Source organism: Neoarius graeffei, chromosome 18 (genome assembly GCF_027579695.1).
Source record: "Neoarius graeffei isolate fNeoGra1 chromosome 18, fNeoGra1.pri, whole genome shotgun sequence".
Lineage (NCBI taxonomy): Eukaryota > Metazoa > Chordata > Actinopteri > Siluriformes > Ariidae > Neoarius > Neoarius graeffei.
Window position 1 is genome coordinate 36,791,667 of NC_083586.1, and position 13,617 is coordinate 36,805,283.

Here is a 13,617-nt window from a genome sequence, read left to right on the forward strand (position 1 = left end):
GGGCCTTTCTGTACGGAGTTTGCATGTTCTCCCCGTGTCTGCGTGGGTTTCCTCTGGGTGCTCCAGTTTCCCCCACAGTCCAAAGACATGCAGGTTAGGTTAACTGGTGACTCTAAATTGACCGTAGGTGTGAATGTGAGTGTGAATGGTTGTCTGTGTCTATGTGTCAGCCCTGTGATGACCTGGCGACTTGTCCAGGGTGTACCCCGCCTTTCGCCCATAGTCAGCTGGGATAGGCTCCATCTTGCCTGCAACCCTGTAGAACAGGATAAAGCGGCTAGAGGTGATGAGATGAGATGAGAGAAGTTCGGTCTGTATGGTGAAATACCGTGACCTCGACCTTGAATACTGACCTCTGCCCAGAGGGCCTTGGTCAGTATTTTCAAGACCTCAGTCACGGTATTTCATGATATGCATCTCCCAGCTGGTAAATAACATATATTTATTTTTTTCGCGGTCCAAATCCTGTGCTCTGATTGGCTGGTGAGCGAGTCTGTATCCTACAGTACGGACCCCGGTTACAGACCCCAGTTACGGACCCCGGTTACGGACCTCTGGCGACTCGCTTGTTCACAACAACAAACATAGTAGCAATTTTTGTCAACATTTATTTTCGCATTTCTCAGGAGAATAGCATTAATTTTACATCATGGATAGTGATAATGACAGTGTTCACAGCGAAAGCGAGTTTTACTACCCTGAGGAAGAAGAAATAAAATAAAAGATTTCAGGAGAAAGCTAAAAACCTCTAACTGTTGCTAACGCCGAGCAAAAACATGGCTGAATCCTGAATGACTCAATTTTGTATAAATAGGGGGCTACATAGGCGGCAAAATGTATTTTTTTTCCTGCCATGGAAGTGCACTTGTATACCGAGGAGGAAGCAATTTGCATTACAGCTGTGAATGAGGATTCAAAATGGTGGTTCGGCTCGGTTTTCCCTTTCGGGCGCTTTCGTTTTCTGTTAGAATTTGGTAAAGAAAAAAATAAATATATTATTTACCAGCTTAAGGTCGGTCCGTATGGTGAAATACCGTGACCTCGGCCTTGAATACTGACCTCGGCACAGAGGGCCTCGCTCAGTACTTTCAAGACCTCGGTCACGGTATTTCACCATACGGACCTCCCAGCTGGTAAATAACATATATATACTACTATACAGAGTGTACAGAGTGGTACTTAGATTTAATTTCCCTTACAGCAGTCCTGATGTTACCATGTTTTTTTAAACTCACCCCTGAACCCTATACAAAAGGTTTAAACAAAATCAACAGCAGCTCAGATATCTTCATTATAGTGTTAATATTCTCTAAATCTGCTCATTTACGCAATATCCAAACAACCATCATTTCCATTTCAACAACGCTATAACACATCTAGAAAAGAACTGCTTTATGCTTGCATTTGTATGCTTGTGAAGATGACTCAGTTGATTTATAAATGTACTGTCTGAGTTTTCCAGAAGCATGCCATCCACATTAGTCATCACTTACCATTTAACAAGTTGCCCAAACACCATCTTGACCATCATATGACTGTCTCCAAGTTAACTAAACAAACACTTCATAATTTATTCCATGAGCATAGTTTAGGATCTGTAACGTTAGCACAGTATTGTTTTTACAATTCAAACAGTGCCACATCTCACCTGACAGATTAAATGTCCTAGCATGTGGATGAAGTAAGGTTTTTTTTTCTGGTGTTTATAGTGTTTGGGCTTCAAAAGAAGACCATGCGTCCCATCTTTTCCACTGTAACTCTTTCTGGAACACATGAAAGAGGCATAATAGCCTCATTACTAAAGGAGACCTGCTGTCTGCTTGTTCTACCTTAACCACATCAAACAATAGGCTACATCTGGCTTTTAAACACCTACAAAGTTGTATTAGCTATTCAAGCATTGGATTATTCCACAGCTGTAGTGCCATTAGTGTCCCACTGATATTACATTTATAAATGTGCATGTAAGGCAAAACAGCATAACATTTTAAACCCAGGTAAAGTGTCACATCAATATGTGTAAATGATTAAGATAAGTAACTTACAAATAACATTCGTAAAACCTATCCATAGCACTTAGAAAAATGTGTCGCAGCTCATGATAATTACACTTTACCTTATTCATACATTATTCATACTTCAAAAATCCTATTATTTAACAATTATTCACTGGAGGTGAGGTGAATATTGGTGAATAATAACCAAAACAAAGTCGAAGTTATTATTCACCGATATTCACTGAGCCTGAGGCAGATAATTGTTTTCGTATAAATACACAGGTGATTTTTTTAAAAAATCATATAAAAATTTTATTTCAATCTTCAAAAGCCGCATGCAAATGTAATGCATGCAGAATTGCGGCATGTGCGCAGACTTGTGTCACTTATCTATGCCGAGTCACATCAAATACTTTGTTTTGAAATAGATAAAATAAATCACAAATCCACCTTACCTTTGAATAGTTTTAGACCAAACTTCGTAGCATCTTTAGTGCTTTTAGGAACAGGATTTTCTTTCATCATTTCTAATTCTTCCTCACTTACGGTGATTATTTTCATTGATATCATGATACTGATGGATGAGGTCAATTTGAACATAGAGCCCTGTTACATCCATTTTAGATTGAAAAGAAATTCTTAATTAATACAAATACATTTGAACTAAATCCTTAGGATGCCCTTAGTGTCGTAATGTGCTCAGAATTGATGCTAGTTAACTACACTTTGTATATTTGCAAGTTCTGTGTTAAAACCTCAACTCTGTTACTCATTTAAGAGCAAAATGCAACCGATGTCAACAACAAAATTTGAGATTGTTGCCTAAGATGGGTTAAAACATTTTGAATGGTTGAATATATAATTAGAGTGAATGTTGAAAATAGTCAAACAAACAAACAGTTAAATCATACCCCAATTGTCGAATGACCCCAAACATAAAAATACAGGATGTGCAAAATAATGTACTCCATAATGTATCTTTTTAGAATTAGTATTGATTATTTAATTTCAAACAGCCTTTGGCATGGGAGTGGTGAAGAATGGACTAAGAATCATACATGTCAACCTTTCATCAATCAAATCTGTATAACCAACCTCCAAAATCCATATTTCCCTTATAAAATCCGTATAAGATGCAAATTAAAATAATTTACCTAAAATTTGAATGATAATTAACAATGATATATCCCAGTTACTTTTTATTCAATATTAATAACAATAAACCTTCAGAATGAATACATTGTTTGACAAAAACACAAAGTGTTATCAGCGTATTAGTCAGGAAAATCTGTTCGTAAAATTACATTATAATGACCAAATACAATGAAAAGTATTTTTCCAGTCTCACCTGTGAAAGGTAATCTCATGTGATCTCGTTTGGACGGTAAACCTGTTGGTACAGTTAAACGCAGCACATGAATGAGGCATCTTTATTCTCGGCTACTGTCTAGATGCTATACCAGAGACGGTTGAAGAATCTCCACTTTGCCACATCCAATATGGCGGCAAGGATGACATATGATTCTACGCAGAAGGCGGCGTCTATGTTTATATGTCTATGACTTCCCGGTTGGCGGGATTCTCGCAATGCGGTGTGCGCATGATCAAAAGTGGAACGAAGTCTCGCTACCACAAGATAACGCGCGATTTCATAAGACTCTTTACTGGCTGTCTGTGGTGTACAGTAAATGTTATGCGCTCTTTTATCTCATCTCATCTCATTATCTCTAGCCGCTTTATCCTTCTACAGGGTCGCAGGCAAGCTGGAGCCTATCCCAGCTGACTACGGGCGAAAGGCGGGGTACACCCTGGACAAGTCGCCAGGTCATCACAGGGCTGACACATAGACACAGACAACCATTCACACTCACACCTACGGTCAATTTAGAGTCACCAGTTAACCTAACCTGCATGTCTTTGGACTGTGGGGGAAACCGGAGCACCCAGAGGAAACCCACACAGACACGGGGAGAACATGCAAACTCCACACAGAAAGGCCCTCGCCGGCCCCGGGGCTCGAACCCAGGACCTTCTTGCTGTGAGGCGACAGCGCTAACCACTACACCACCGTGCCGCCCGCGCTCTTTTATCATTGTGGTAATTGATTATAGCTCTAAATAAATATTGAAGTTTTTTTAAAGAATCCATATAACTTTATTTATACGCCCGTACGTTTATTGAATCAAATCCGTATAAAATACGGACATTCCGTATAGGTTGACATGTATGAAGAATAGATGCTGTGAATATTACACGTGTGTGAGAAAGAAAATGATGGGCTATCTCCTTAGGAAGTTTCCATCCATAGCCGCTCATCCTGTTCTACAGGGTTGCAAGCAAGCTGGAGCCTATCCTAGCTGACTATGGGCGAGAGGCGGGGTACACCCTGGACAAGTCACCAGGTTATTGCAGGGCTGATGCATAGAGACAAACAACCATTCACACTCACATTCACACCTACAGTCAATTTAGAGTCACCAGTTAACCTAACCTGCATGTCTTTGGACTGTGGGGGAAACCGGAGCACCCGGAGGAAACCCACGCGGACACAGGGAGAACATGCAAACTCCGCACAGAAAGGCCCTCGCCAGCCGCTGGGCTCAAACCCAGGACCTTCTTGCTGTAAGGCGACAGCGCTAACCACTACACCACCGTGCCGCCAAACAGTAAATCATACAATAAAATGTATCTTTTATAAACTCGTTAATTAAAGGTTTATGTTTAGCTAAAGGACTCCAGTGAAAGCCCCTCATTGAAATACAAGCTAGTTTATTTGGCAGCATCCTAACACAAGCTAGCTAGCTGTTTCTATGATGCTTCTATGATAGGTTTGGCTATGGTTGTAGTTAAACAAATTGTGTAAACAGTATCAGATATTTTGTGGATGTAACATTTATAATTATGTGATTAATTTGAGTAAGAATTCTGGTTTATACATGTCACTATGTAGGACACAGTCTGTGATATATTTGTAGTTAACTGTGTTTTGTTATCTGTGTATCTTTCTTTCTTTGTAAGATTCAAAACAATTAAATTTTTACGTAACATGACGGTTAGCTGGTGTTTGACAGGGCTATATTGTGTGTCTTTAATTAAGCTACATGAACCCATTACAGTGTTCAATATCTGATTATCAGTTGATCTCTTAGCTACTGATTGTGTAGTTGCTGTTTTTTTATCATAAGACCCTGGAGGCCCATGTACCCTTTCTCTATCCAAGATGGTTAGACATTTTTATTGTCGGCCATTTTGTGCAGCCTTATGTGGGTGGTGTGGCGTTAATTTCAGATCCTCCCCCTTCTGTTTTTAACAACTCGCTCTGCTGTCTCAATTATTACTTACAGCTTATGTCTAGACCTTAGCTTGACCTTAGTTAACCTATAATACACTATACAAAACAAGCCCAGGCTTAGTCACAAAGCTGTAAAGGATTATGTTTAGGAGGGAAGGCTTCATGGTAGGAGGTTTTGGCATGTCTCCAAGCTACAACAATCCAATGCCATGCAACATCCTAAAAAGTGTAATGTGTGTGAATGATATATATATCACATCACCACTAACCTTGGTATAGCCTTGACTGTTCTTAATTTTATACACAACATGTCCCATGGGAATTATAAATTTGAAATTGTGATAATGAAAATGGAAGAGAGAAGCTTTTAGTGACCAGAGAAATGATGTGTTTAAAAGCCGCAGGGTTTGTCGTGAAAGCTTGGCAGGAAGTGGAAATCCCTTAATTATACCTTTCTCCAGATGCACAAATTTATGGAGCAGGTTTGTACCTATTAGAAAGGAAGTTGTTATTCATGAAGAACTTAAGTACACTTGTACAGATAAAGTGAGCCAAAATTTGGTTGAAGTGGAAGCAACAGCTAGTGTTGCATGGTGTTTCAGCATGGTGGCGATACATCTGCGCTTCTTTAATGTTCATAGATAATGTTCATTAGGAAAGATGGCATCACTGTGTTGCCATAAGCAAATATAAGATTGTTATAAGCCGACTGTTAACATGCTAAACAGCATAAATGATGGCATACAAAACAATGTAATTTTCCCATCAAATAGTAGGAGAAACAGTCACAGTGAAAAATTTTAACTTTAGTTTTCACTCAAAATTACATATGGCAAAAGTATTGGCACCCATAAAAGACTTATTATCCATCCATCATATGTAATCGCTTATCCTGTGCAGGGTCGCGGGCAAGCTGGAGCTTATCCCAACTGACTATGGGCAAGAGGCAGGGTACACCCTGGACAAGTCACCAGATCATCGCAGGCCTGACACATCGAGACAAACAACCATTCACACCTACGGTCAATTTAGAGCCACCAATTAGCCTAACCTGCATGTCTTTGGACTGTGGGGGAAACCCACGCAGATACGGGGAGAACATGCAAACTCCACACAGAAAGGCCCTCGTCGGCCACTAGGCTCGAACCCAGAACCTTCTTGCTGTGAGACGACAGTGCTAACCACTACACCACCGTGCCGCCAAGGAATCATTATGATACATGCAAATAAGTTCACTTTCTTTATTTTTAGCCCCCAGAAATGCATTCCTTTGACGGTACATGCAAAAAAAAAAAGTTACATGTAAAATCCCTTTGCCAAAAAAAACCCCTCCAAAAAGCTGTGCTGAAAGCTGAAAGAGACAGATTGTGGTAGATGTGACTGTCGACTATCAAAAAAATGGACAGTACATCACTTCTAAAAAGTGAAGCCACAACAGGTCTAGTGCCCCTGGTGGCTGGTTGCAGTACAGTTTGTAGCCCCGTCCATCCCCAAGAATATCAATGATGAAATTGTCTTGTTTCCCCCATGCCGCTTTTCTCGTCGAAACTGTCTTTCCATCTACAGTGTCGAAATTAAACTCTTAGTTTTCGCTGTGCTGAAATCTGCACATTTTTTATTTTCCCCTAGAAATTATTTTTTTAAAACATTTTTCTCCTATAACTTAAGAAGACGTCAATACACTACCAGTACAGACTGTCTGAAGCCAGCCATTTAACTTTCCTACAGAATTTGCTGTCATATACTTTTTGAACTTTTTTTGCACACATGCACTTTTATTAAAACCTTTTGAAACATTGAGAAGTTTAATAGGAAAAAGGATGCTAGCTTAATCATGCTAGCGCATATAGTCACCATGATAGCAATATTAATTTTAACGACATCCAGCCAGTCAGCTATTGAAATTTGCGCAAAAGCCATTTGTTCTTCAGGGAAAACACATACACTACCAATAACATGAGGATGGATTTTATAATTAGGTGTCCCAAATACAGTAATAAGTTTTTAATTCACTCTGATCGAAACCAGCTGCGCTTTCTGAAACCACAGATAATCTGTGGTCGAATGTCCTGTTCATGTCCAAGTGATAAATGTCCTTATTAGATGCATCTGTATTAATGAAATATCTCCAGCTGAAGACTGATTACCACCATGAACACATTCTGCAATGCACTGGAAGGGGGTGGGTCGACCAAAGGATTAGGGTGAACCTCACTTTGTCACTTGTCTCTACTGCGCAAACTCAAGAAGGAGAAAGCCTCTACTGTGCAGATGCTGGTTGCAAATTTTATAACATGGTGGAGGTATTTCGGTTTCATTTCTAAAGAATGGGAATGAACTGAGCAACACTGTCCATGTCTTCTACAATCAATGGATGTGACCAAGTCAGAACATTTATATATATAGGGGTGGCACGGTGGTGTAGTGATTAGCGCTGTTGCCTCACAGCAAGAAGGTCCTGGGTTCAAGCCCAGCGGCCGGCGAGGGCCTTTCTGTGTGGAGTTTGCATGTTCTCCCCGTATCTGCATGGGTGTGCTCTGGTTTCCCCCAAAGACATGTAGGTTAGGCTAATTGGTGGCTCTAAATTGAGTATGAATGGTTGCTTGTCATCAAGGTAAACGCTGGCTACTTTAAAGAATATGAAACATATTTTGTTTAACACTTTTGTTTACCGCATAATTCCATATATGTTCCATATGTTATTTCATAGTTTTGATGTCTTCAGTATTGTTCTACAATAGTCCAAATACAGAAAAACCTATGAATGAGTGGGTGTGTCCAAACTTTTGACTGGTACAGTATGTGTGTGACTACAAACAGCTGAGATTTTCTTAATGAAATCAGAAACCGTGCCAGACGCTGCTGTCCCTCAGCTACAGCAAAAGAAATTTATCTGAAATTATGATTATGTGTCGTAAACTGTGGATTGGCTGCTTCTTTCATTGAGTTTGCCGTGACGTTACGTTCTGAAACAGTCCATAATTAGACAAACATCTCAAATATACAGATGCGTTCTGTGTTTTAAAATAATGTTTGCGACAAAAATTAGTGTACAATTTATACACCGTCTATTTTTCATTCAGAATCTTACAAAAGGTGAAAACTGCACAAAAATAATCAAACTCCATGAGCCACTATTAGCTTCTAATCCTGTCTTTCAGTAGACAGCAATTACGACAGTCTTTATCACACAGGCATATATTTTGGTACATAAGCTGGTCTTAAAATTTGGCAGCTGTAACAAGATAATCTCTTTACATTACCAATATAAACCCACCTTACATTTAATTTAAGATAATTAACTATACAGTAGTGTGTAGATATCTGACAAGATGAATGTCGGAGTGTTCTTGAGTCTATACTCACACATTATGTTCTTTATACCAGCTCTTAGGACTATAGTCATTCTCCATATGTTATCTGTGCAGCTATGAGTGTTTATGTCTACTCTTAGTGTATATGAAAAGGTTTATAGCACGAGGTGATGAAGATTTATTATTGAGCTTAAAAAAAAGGGCTAAAGGTTAATACACTTCATTTCTCCTCGAACCTTGTGTCTGACCTGAGAATAACGATCCATTAGTCCTGATCAGTGATCAGTCCTATCTGTCTCAAACATATATATATTGTACAGCTGTAAAATCAGTGCCTTTTCTCTAGTACGCCTACTCCGAGTAAAATATGAGCTTGTGTCCTCTTGGAGCTGATAAGTCACCTTAAATGGTAATGATGATGTGAAGGGATTACAGTGACTCCTTTTCCCCCTAGCCAGCTGTGCTTGGACGTACGCCTGCGTAAGGCCTGACACATCCATCAGAGGCAACGTAAGGCCACATGCATGATATTTAATACTATTTAAGAGGATTCAGGGCGGATGACATCTTTTTGTTTGTGTGCATGTTTTATTATTAGAAAATAGAAAATGGTGGATACAAACCTTTGTAGCAGTTTGCTTGTAAATGGCACACGTGACTGGAACTGTTTGGATATAGAGTACTTCAACTCTCATAAACTTCTTCTCTTTCCAAGGGTGACTCTTGAGTGGTTTAGTTTTCCTGGTTTACATTTCAGTGCATTTTGTATATCTAGTCTAATGTCAGCCATTTCTAAAAGACAAGGAGTGAAAGCTACCACTAGATAATATTTACAACACTATATATTGCACTACTACATTATAATATATGTATACAGTATAAGACTACATGACAACACACTAGACTACCATGGATAGAATATATTATACATGGTACTAGACTATTAGTATGTATATAGTACTGTACAGTACCAAACTACATCATTTGCAAATTTCTATATTATACATACCTTAGGAACTACAGTGGTGCTTGAAAGTTTGTGAACCCTTTAGAATTTTCTATATTTCTGCATAAATATGACCTAAAACATAATCAGATTTTCACACAAGTCCTAAAAGTAGATAAAGAGAACCCAGTTAAACAAATGAGACAAAAATATTATACTTGGTCATTTATTTATTGAGGAAAATGATCCAATATTGCATACCTGTGAGTGGCAAAAGTATGTGAACCTCTAGGATTAGCAGTTAACTTGAAGGTGAAATTAGAGTCAGGTGTTTTCAATCAATGGGATGACAATCAGGTGTGAGTGGGCACCCTGTTTTATTTAAAGAACAGGGATCTATCAAAGTCTGATCTTCACAACACATGTTTGAGGAAGTGTATCATGGCACGGACAAAGGAGATTTCTGAGGACCTCAGAGAAAGCATTGTTGATGCTCATCAGGCTGGAAAAGGTTACAAAACCATCTCTAAAGAGTTTGGACTCCACCAATCCACAGTCAGACAGATTGTGTACAAATGGAGGAAATTCAAGACCATTGTTACCCTCCCCAGGAGTGGTCGACCAACAAAGATCACTCCAAGAGCAAGGCGTGTAATAGTCGGCGAGGTCAGAAAGGACCCCAGGGTAACTTCTAAGCAACTGAAGGCCTCTCTCACATTGGCTAATGTTAATGTTCATGAGTCCACCATCAGGAGCACACTGAACAACAATGGTGTGCATGGCAGGGTTGGAAGGAGAAAGCCACTGCTCGCCAAAAAGAACATTGCTGCTCGTCTGCAGCTTGCTAAAGACAGAAGGCTATTGGAAAAAAGTTTTGTGGACAGATGAGACCAAAATAGAACTTTTTGGTTTAAGTGAGAAGCGTTATGTTTGGAGAAAGGAAAACACTGCATTCCAGCATAAGAACCTTATCCCATCTGTGAAACATGGTGGTGGTAGTATCATGGTTTGGGCCTGTTTTGCTGCATCTGGGCCAGGATGACTTGCCATCATTGATGGAACAATGAATTCTGAATTATACCAGCGAATTCTAAAGGAAAATGTCAGGACATCTGTCCATGAACTGAATCTCAAGAGAAGGTGGGTCATGCAACAAGACAACGACCCAAAGCACACAAGTCATTCTACCAAAGAATGGTTAAAGAAGAATAAAGTGAATGTTTTGGAATGGCCAAGTCAAAGTCCTGACCTTAATCCAATCGAAATGTTGTGGAAGGACCTGAAGCGAGCAGTTCATGTGAGGAAACCCACCAACATCCCAGAGTTGAAGCTGTTCTGTACAGAGGAATGGGCTAAAATTCCTCCAAGCCGGTGTGCAGGACTGATCAACAGTTACTGGAAACGTTTAGTTGCAGTTATTGCTGCACAAGGGGGTCACACCAGATACTGAAAGCAAAGGTTCACATACTTTTGCCACTCACAGATATGTAATATTGGATCATTTTCCTCAATAAATAAATGACCAAGTATAATATTTTTGTCTCATTTGTTTAACTGGGTTCTCTTTATCTACTTTTAGGACTTGTGTGAAAATCTGATGATGTTTTAGGTCATATTTATGCAGAAAGACAGAACATTCTAAAGGGTTCACAAACTTTCAAACACCACTGTATGACTTTATATTAGTACATAAGTTAGTAGGTAGTTCCAAACTGGAATTAAAGTATTTATATAAAACAAAGGTCTTAAAGCAAATTATTTTGGGCCTTTGTGGAACAAAGCGCAACAGTACTACCAAAGGTTGTAAGAAAAAAACAAAACAAAACAACAACACGGAAAATACATGGTATGAAGAAGTGAGGCTGAGGCTAATTTCTTTCTACCCCAGACTTTAGATTCTTGCAGCCTATCATTGATAGTGTTGTCAGGTAATTACACAGAGTAAAACACCACTGTCTCTGAGACATGTCATGAGCAGTGATTGAGATTCATGTAAATTGAACACAAATAAGGTGGCTTATTTACCCTGTCATCCTGTTTTTCCTAAAATGGTTATGGGAAGAAACTAAAAATAGATAGACTAAGTGCACATTGCCCAGTTCTGTAGACCTACAAATACAAATTACACAAAAGGACAGATAACAGAACTGTAGGTATTTTTGGTTTGAAGGAAAGGTTAGTTTAGTATACGTGGTATTTGGTGTGAACCAAGTAGAGCATTACCAGCTTAAACACCCCCCCCCCAAAATAAAAGACAGAAAGAAAGAAAAAACAATCATGAATGCAGCTGTTTATCTCTAACTGTATGTGTGAACTAGTTTGCCACTCAGACCTCATGATATAATGCATTCCTCAACCCTAATAGTTGCTTTGTTGGGTTATTAATAGATAGATAGTACATTTTACCCATCCAGGCGAATACAATAACCAGCCCCCTGGTCCCAAGATCAAATAGCCTACATTGTACCATATAGTACTAAACTAGAATGTATGCACATAATAGCATGTAAGAAGAATATTCATAAAATACGACAGTATGTGGTACAAACCGAGATTATTGCATATATACAGTACTGTCCAAAAGTCTGAGGCACATGTAAATAAATGCTGTAGACCAAAAATGGCTTAAAAAAATAATGAAATTAAATGTTTCAACATTAAAAAAATATACTATAAACAGCAATTAGCCATAATAAATGAAACAAAGCCAATATTTGGTGTGAGACGACCCTTTGCTTAAAAAAATAGTAGTCTCAGGTACAGTGAGTGCAGTTTGATAAGGAAATGAGCTGTAGGTTTTACTGAGCATCTTACAGAACCAGCCACAGTTCTTCTGGACACTTTGACTGTCACACTCGCTTCTTAATTTTGCACCAAAACCCAGCAGCCTCCATTATGTTTTCTTTTTTAATCTACAAACATTTTTTTTTTCTGTAACATTTAATTTTGTGCTGGAAAATGAACGTTTGGACTCGAAAATGTTTTTGAACTGTCCCAATGATGTAGAATTCATAAAATAGAAATCTATAACAAAGTTTGTATGAAAAAAATGATAAAATAATAGGGGGCCTAAGACTTTTGCACAGTAATATCAGTGTTGTAGTTGAGTCACTAAACTTTGAGTCCGAATCCAGTCTCGAGTCCCCAGTGTTCAAGTCCAAGTCAAGTCCAAGTCATTAAAGAAAATTTCGAGTCGAGTCCGAGTCAAGTCCATTATTGAGCCGAGTCAAGTCCAAGTTGATTCCGAGAACAAGACTCCAACTGCACCATTTGACGGTGGCTGTTGCTGCCTTTATGTGAAAGCGTCTCTGCTACTGTGTTGGACTAATGTTACTGCTCGACTGCCCCATTTTAGTTAACAGGCTACAGATACAAAGCTTGTTCATCACTCAGCAAGCTCCACCCACTATCAACAGGGCAAATAACATGAGAGAGGGTTAACACTAGCTAGTTCATCAGTCAGCAAGCCCAGCTATCAACAGAGCAATGAACATAGCGTGTCACTTCCTTCTCTGGGTGGAGTCTTGCCAAATGACGACTGAAGTTCGAGGTCGTCCCCGTCGTCTCCTCGATAGTTCTTCTACATATGGAACACATAGCAGTGCATTTTTCCCCACTGCACGAGGAGTCTGTATAAGCAAAGCGGACAATCCTAGGGGCTTCTCTCCAGGCATTTTAGCGCCATTAACGTTAGTTTGTTCCTCAACATGACATATGAACAGGTGAATGTGCGTTCTCTTGTATGAAATTAGTATTAATTAAAATTAGTATGAGTATTAATGTAGATATAAACATCTTATGCCAAATTATTATGGCATGTTACAAAAAATAAGGAAAAAATCTGAGTCCTCGTCTCCAGTTTACGAGTCTGAATGCAGTTAATGCATGAGTCCGAGTCATCAGTGCTCAAGTCCAAGTCAAGTCACGAGTCTTTAAAATTCAGGTACAAGTCGGACTTGAGTCTGAATCCTGGAATCAATGAGACAAAAACACATCAGACACTGAAACACACCTGATCACATAGGCTGGTGTTACTCTGAAGTATTACATAAAAGATCATAAATGAGA

General features: G+C 39.1%; 1 protein-coding gene across 1 annotated transcript in view; it reads left to right on the forward strand.

Moving 5' to 3' along the window:
- Nucleotides 1-13,617, forward strand: part of gpm6ba (glycoprotein M6Ba) — a 110,322-nt gene that overhangs the window by 18,154 nt on the left and 78,551 nt on the right. The gene's annotated exons all lie outside the window — the stretch shown is intronic.